Raw genomic sequence first — 6764 nt, forward strand, 5'->3', positions numbered from 1 at the left:
GCTGCTAGCATATTATGAATTCTGTCATCCCTCTAGGTGGGGTGGGGAATTAATTTTTTTTTCTCAGTTTACCATGTAGCTTGGAAGAGCCATTTCAGTTGTGAAAGTAGAAGTGGGTATCAGAAGCCAAGGAGGCTCCTGAAATCTACCCCCAAATATTCAGAAGGGGGCTTGGGTCACATCTCATTTAAGAATATAGATATACATATATGAGACTCAAGAGTTTTCTTTCAGAAAGTTGTATTCATGACTTATCTATGGGCAACTTCAAACTTGTGTAATCCTTTGAGCCCCCATTTTCCTCTCCTGTCTCTTCTTCAGTAGACTATACCTCCTGTATTTTAGTAGGAAAACTGAAATTGGTTTCAGTGTAACTATGCCCGTTTACTGCAGCTAAAAACAGTCACCTGCAAAGTTTTCCAGGAGAAATAGGTCACAGTCCTGTATGGCAGAATTTATTCTGGGGTGAGGAGTTACTTGTCAAGATTTCTTGTTGTGTGTATACCACGATTATACAGAGCATGCAAACTCAGCTTTATGTGACATTTACCTGGAGGCTGGGGTTTCTTTGGGATCAGAGATTTACATTCATTGAATGGTTCTGCCTGCTTTATCCTGTTGAAAGGATCCCTGACCATAAAATTTTTCCATCAGTTGAGATTTAGTAAATTTGTTTGGGCTCCTGAGTGTGTTTTCAGTCAGTTGGACTTCTATTAGAAGTAGTGGCATTGTTCTCATGAGCAATTTGGATACACAGATAGTGATCTATTTCAAAGATATTTCGGTTCTTCCTGCCTCATTTATTATTCAGTACACCTTCACCTGCTTGACTGTGGTGATCAGAAAGGGACAGCTTAAAACTTTCTGTCCTCTTGGCATTGAGAATTGTACTCAAGGATTAGAAGATGACTGTGGTAGGTAGATACAAGCCCTTGCCTTGCTTCAGCTCTTTTCTTAGAAGTGATAATTTAAATAAAGAAAATCTGTGTAAACATTTTTGACATGAAAGCAGTGGTCCAGGAGAGAAACAAGTGAGCAAGTCTGCAGTGTAACCTGGCTGCCTAGTCCATGCAGGCAGCTCTCTTACTTCATTGGTAGGAATTTAGGAGAAAACAAAATCAGAAGGTTCTAGCATACAGACAGGTATATTGGCTGGAGAACCAGCTTCCACCTGATTTGTGCCCAGACCACATTGGTGTGGAGCTGCTCATCTGGTTTGTACCTCTTCAATAAGAACAAAGACAGGGAGCTGGCATCACTGTAGGGCACTGACTAGGGAGCTCACAAACGTTGTGTCCTTTCCAAAAGAGAAGGAGATGCTGTGCCCTTTGCAGGCTTTCTCCTGAGCAGGCGTGGCCCGGAGCTTGCCAGTTCTGTAATTTATGATGTGCTGTGTAAACACAGCGCAGCCCGAGCATGGTGCAGCTGCCCAGATGCTGGACTTGACTGCATCTGGAAGTACAGTTTGGTGGATTTAAACTACTCTTGCTGCAAATCTCTATACCCAGAAGAGTTTCAGGATGAAAGCAGGCAATGTGGAGAGTGGAACAGCTCAAACATTGCAGCAAGCTGCGTGATTCTGGCCTGAAAACTGTTCTATGAGTTCCCCAGTGCCTCATGTGATAAAGCTGTAAAGAACATGGATGTTTTACATTCTAGAGCTTCAGCATAAACCAATGGCATATCTGATTATGTTGTCTTGTGCTTTTTTTTTTCCTGATTGTTTTTCTTTACCTATTTTTCTGTGTGCATTTGGGTGAAAAGAGAGGCTTGGAGTCTAGAATATTTTTCACATGGCCCCTCATACATTTTAAAGTTTAAGCAAGAGATCTTCTCTTGCAATTTCTTTTTGGCCTAATAAACTTACAAACATGCTTTTCATGCTCTGTGTAACTCCTGTTGTCTCCTTACAAATGCAGTTGTGTAGTCCTCTAGCAATTCAGATCCTCTTTGACAAAGAAATTAGTGCTGACAAAGCAAACAGCAAAGACGCTGGTGCTAGCTGGTAGCAACTAGAAGCCCAGGTCAGATATTTCTGTGCTGATGCACTGTTGGTCTTCATTTGGTAACATGGTGTCAACACGCATACCAGTTGCTATAAAACCACTGAGTTCCACCAATGTGGTGGAAATAGATTTCCAGTGTAGCATTTGCCAAAATTTGAAAGTGAAATTTCAATGGCAATGGAAAAGGCACCTTCTTATTCAGGGGTGTTTTTAAATGTGCCCCTGAAGAGATGGGTTAGCAGACTGCATGTCTTGGTGGGAGCAAACTGGCAGGTGACTTCTCAGAGCATGATCTGGTGGGCTGCTGAATCAGCCTGCACAGTGTTTGTTGTTCATCTGAGGCATTGCCATCAGTCAGGAGCTTCTCTGCAGCAGCTGGGCCCAGGCTGAGTTACGTTCACTGTCAGCCCCTCTCCCAGAAAAGACAGAAATACAGTATCAACAGTTAGTATCAATTAATGATTCTGAGAACTTTAATAAAAGATTTTATACTCAGATGTATATGACTGAAACTATGCTGTGACGATTTTGTTTTGCTTTTTTGGAAAGTACCTGTTACACATTTAGGTGCTTGCTTTCTGGAGTGTCTGGCACATCTCTGATCCATGGATTAGTACTTGGGCTTTCACTTTTACCTGCTTTCAGTAGGAGGTTCTTGCATACCTGAGCTGGGGTCTGGTGCTCTGCTTCAAGCCATGGTATTAACACATACTAATACCTAAGGCTCACAGAAACACAGACAGAAGTCATCTGTTGGGGAGGTATTATGTGAGAAGCAAGAATAATTAAAAGCACTTCCAATTCCCTTTAAGGTGGAATTACTTTGCATTACACAGCATTAGGAAAGACTGATGGCAGGGAGGATTCCTGGTGCACAATGCCATTTTTCAGATGCAGGATGGGTACTGCCATGTTCAGACTTGCAGCTGCTCTAGGGCTCAGTGAAGCTCCTAAGTTAGGAGCAGACAGCTTGTGTCCTCAAACTGGAGCAAGTTAGGCACCAAGTCCAAATTTTAGATCCCTGGCATGTCATCTTAGCTACTGCCTGATGCCAGCAGTGCTCTGGCTTTTTGCCAGTCAAGTTCCCTCAGTATCCAAAACTGCTACAGCCTCAGCAGCAAGGAACCTCAGTCTCAGTTACATCTGCATTCATATTGCTATTGCACACAGTGTTCTGCCTTGCCTGTGCTTAGAAAGTTGGGCAAATTCGTGTCCTTCCTTGGATAATGGCAAGGAAAGGTGCCAGTAAATGAGTTCAGTTAGCTGCAGTGTAGCACTGTCTTCTGCTGCTCAGTCCAGTCCCATTTCTAGAAACTCAAAACCAAGAAACTTATACCATTCTCCCAGAAATACTGTTGCAGAAAGTGGAACAGCCATTTCAGATGTTTTTCTCTTGCACTACAGGCTAAAATTTTCTTTCTTTAATTTTATTAAGAAGGTGGTTAGAAATTTAATTTACACCAGATTATGTAACACACAACCATCTTTAGGTGCATTAAGACAATAATGCTTCCTTCATGAACACAAAAGTGTATTGTATGAGAGGACTGCTGTTCAGTGGCCTCACACTGGAGATTTTTTTAAAATAAATTTTAAGAAACAACAGGGCTAACTGACTAAATGAAAAGTGGTCAGAATCTGCTGTTAACAGTGGATTTCCATTTGCAGTTACTTCTGTGTAGACATATGACAAGAAGTTTTGTGAGGTACTGTCAGCTCTGTCCCTCCAGGATGTTTCTGAAGAACTGCTCTTGATGTTTGGGCAGATTTTGGCTCTGAACTTCTGCCAGGTTTATAAAGAACACTACATGCTTCAAGCAAATCTGCTGTGTTTCTTCCAGCCTTGGTGTTTTCCTTTTATTTTACATTTTATGTACTAATACTTTCAGCATTTTTCTATCAAACATGAATGGCAAACTGTGTGAAACTTTTATTCCTCTCAGACATTTTAGGTATGTAAGTAGTTTTTCTCCATGTGTCCTAGATGAAGACTCAGTGATGTGGCTGTCATAGAGAGAGTGACTAAATGATGCTGTGACTGTGCTGCTATATTTCTACCTGTGATGTACTTGAAGGAGGATGCCCTTCTCTGCCTCCATGCTCATTCTGTTTTCTTCTTTTTTTTAATCCATTGCTGTTGATGTTCTTTCATAGGTGTCTAATTTTGATTTTTTTAATACCTGCCACATTTATCTTTCCTTCAATGGGCATTTCATCTTAATATCTTGAGATCTGTACAACTGTCTAGGGTTTGTATGTCCTGAAGAAAGGAAGGACCTGCTGGAGGAAGATGTTTTGGACCAATGTACTTCTGCTTTGTGACTGTGAAATGTTAATCTTTTTGTAACCTAAGAACAAAAAATGTTTAGTAAAGGGATATATTTTGTGTTTTTTGAAACTTTTCAGTGCAATGAACAAAAGAGGAGGATACTGAAGAAGTGTATGTGCGAAGTTTTAAAATAAAATTTTAAATTATATATTATATAATCCATCTAGATGTATAGTCATTTTTATTCTGCCTTTGTAATGAACATTCCCTGAGTCTCTTTATGTGTATTACTAATTGTGCAATGCAGACAAGAAGCACACTGCTTTACAAGGCAATTGATGACTCACTGACAAAAGGTCTGACTCTTGAGTTAGTGAAGTGAATTCCTTTGAGGTGGATTAGTGGATGGGTTGATCTGGAAGAGTTCAGCTGTAGGGTCGCTGTGAGAGCTTTGTGCTGCCATCAGATCACGATTCATCACTCAGACTGCCAGTTGCCATGTTCTGACTCAGTGAAGAGCTGTGCAAAGTGATCCAGTACCAGCTCTCTGAGGCATTGGACGTAATTTTGGAAATGACAGCTTAGTTGGAGGAAGTTTTCCTTCATCCTCAATTCCTTAGGAATCACTGTCTTGAACTCTGCTCTGAGTTTATGTTTGAGTAAGGGTGAATTCATGGATTACACTGAAGCAAGCCCTCATGGTTATTTAGTAACCAGAGGTGCTTTTGCAGGTATTGAAGGTGCAGGAACTGACACTGGCCTTGCCCTGTGCCAGCACAGCCATGGGCAATGGGTTGCCAGCAAGAGAATGAGAGCTGGGCATGTACCTACTCATTATATTTTGAAAAATTGCATTGTAGCACAAGTGGTTCTCCTGCTTCCTATTTCACCTCGTGCTTAGTAGAAGAGCACTGAAAGCATCTGCTCTAGTGCTACTGTGGTTTTTAAATGCTGCACCTGCCCGTTGTATTATCCATTGAGCACAGTGGAGAGTGCAGAGACAGGGCATGTGTTACTTTCTCTCACTCTTGCTTCACTACTCTTCCCTTAAATCCTACAGTTTATTACTGCAGTCCGACCTCAGTGTCAAGTTTAAAATTGCTGTGCAAATAAAACTTCAGCACAGCTTTGCCTGTCTTGCTGGTGTCAGCTGAATAATAAGTGCTGGTAGCGTGCAGTGACAGGGAACTGTTGCACACCAACTGAACCTAAAGGACCTTATTCCACATCATCCTTTTGCAATTCCTATGCCATAAATTCTGTAAGCTTAGATCAAGTAAGGCTTCTTATTTTAAATTTTTTTTGGTGATTCACCCAACTCTTAAAATTTGGACATCAGTTTCTGTAATTCATGTAGGCAATAAGTCAAGTGCTTTGCCAAATAATCCATTCATGTATTCTACTGAATGTGCCCAGTTAACTATAGTGACATAAGGGAACAATCCCAGTAATTTATTGTACTTTGTGCAGTTTCTGTAAAACCAGTTTCTTAATGTATCCTGGTAGAGCAATGTACTTTCACAGAAGGTTGACTTCTTTAAGCTTTTACACAGTGGCTTTTACTGATTCCAGAGTTTCTCTCATGCTTTCCAGGAAGGCTTATATCAGTCAAGGTTTTTTCACATCCTCTCCTTGTTAGGAGCAAGGATGAAGGTTGTTTTAAAAAATCCCATACTTTGCAAAACAAAGGGTGCCATAACTTTTTGGGAATGTTAAAACAATTTCAGGGGAAATGGTGCTTTGAGGGTGAGATTGTTACAAAGGAGTTTGATGAAGGTAGGACAAAATGTGTCTACAGGTGATAAAGACACATTAGTTGGAGACTCTTAATAATTTAAGAAAAATTCATCATAAATTTGAAGATGTAGCAATAGTCCACGACACTGTCACAAAATGTTAAGGGGAGAGGGAGGTGTCTGTAGCAGAAGAAATAATTAGATATTTACTGTAGCTAATTTAAGACTGATTATTTAGATGTGTAGATAGATAAAATCTCTCAACCTTCATGAATTTGAGGCCATCCAATACTAGAATTATGTGTTTTAGTGCATAATTTCTCAGTCTCTAAAGAGTCAAAGTATCCCTCATCTTGACCACAATCATTTATTCCCTCAAGTGACAGGAATCAATCCCTCACAGTGTTCCTCTGTCAAGATGGCACCCAACCAGCTGTAATGGTGTTTTCTGATGTTTTCTGTGAGCTTCTCAGTCATCCCTGGATTTACAAGTCTGTTGGTTCTGCTTGTCTGTGGTAATTCAAGGACTTTCCCAACAGACTGGACTCCAACAGAGCATCTTCTGGGTTTATTTATGCTATGGGGTGGTATTTGTCCTTCCTTTCCTCTCCTTACTGTGCCCCTCTCAGATTTAAAACATTTTGGAGTAGTTGACTGCTGTTTGAGATGAGCCACTGAGTCCCTGGCCAGCCAGCTTTTCCCACCACTTGCTTCCTGCAGGTGCTGACAGCAAGAGCAGCACCAGCAATGCAG

The sequence above is a fragment of the Geospiza fortis genome, unplaced genomic scaffold, assembly GCF_000277835.1.
Source record: "Geospiza fortis unplaced genomic scaffold, GeoFor_1.0 scaffold166, whole genome shotgun sequence".
NCBI classification, from domain to species: Eukaryota; Metazoa; Chordata; class Aves; order Passeriformes; family Thraupidae; genus Geospiza; species Geospiza fortis.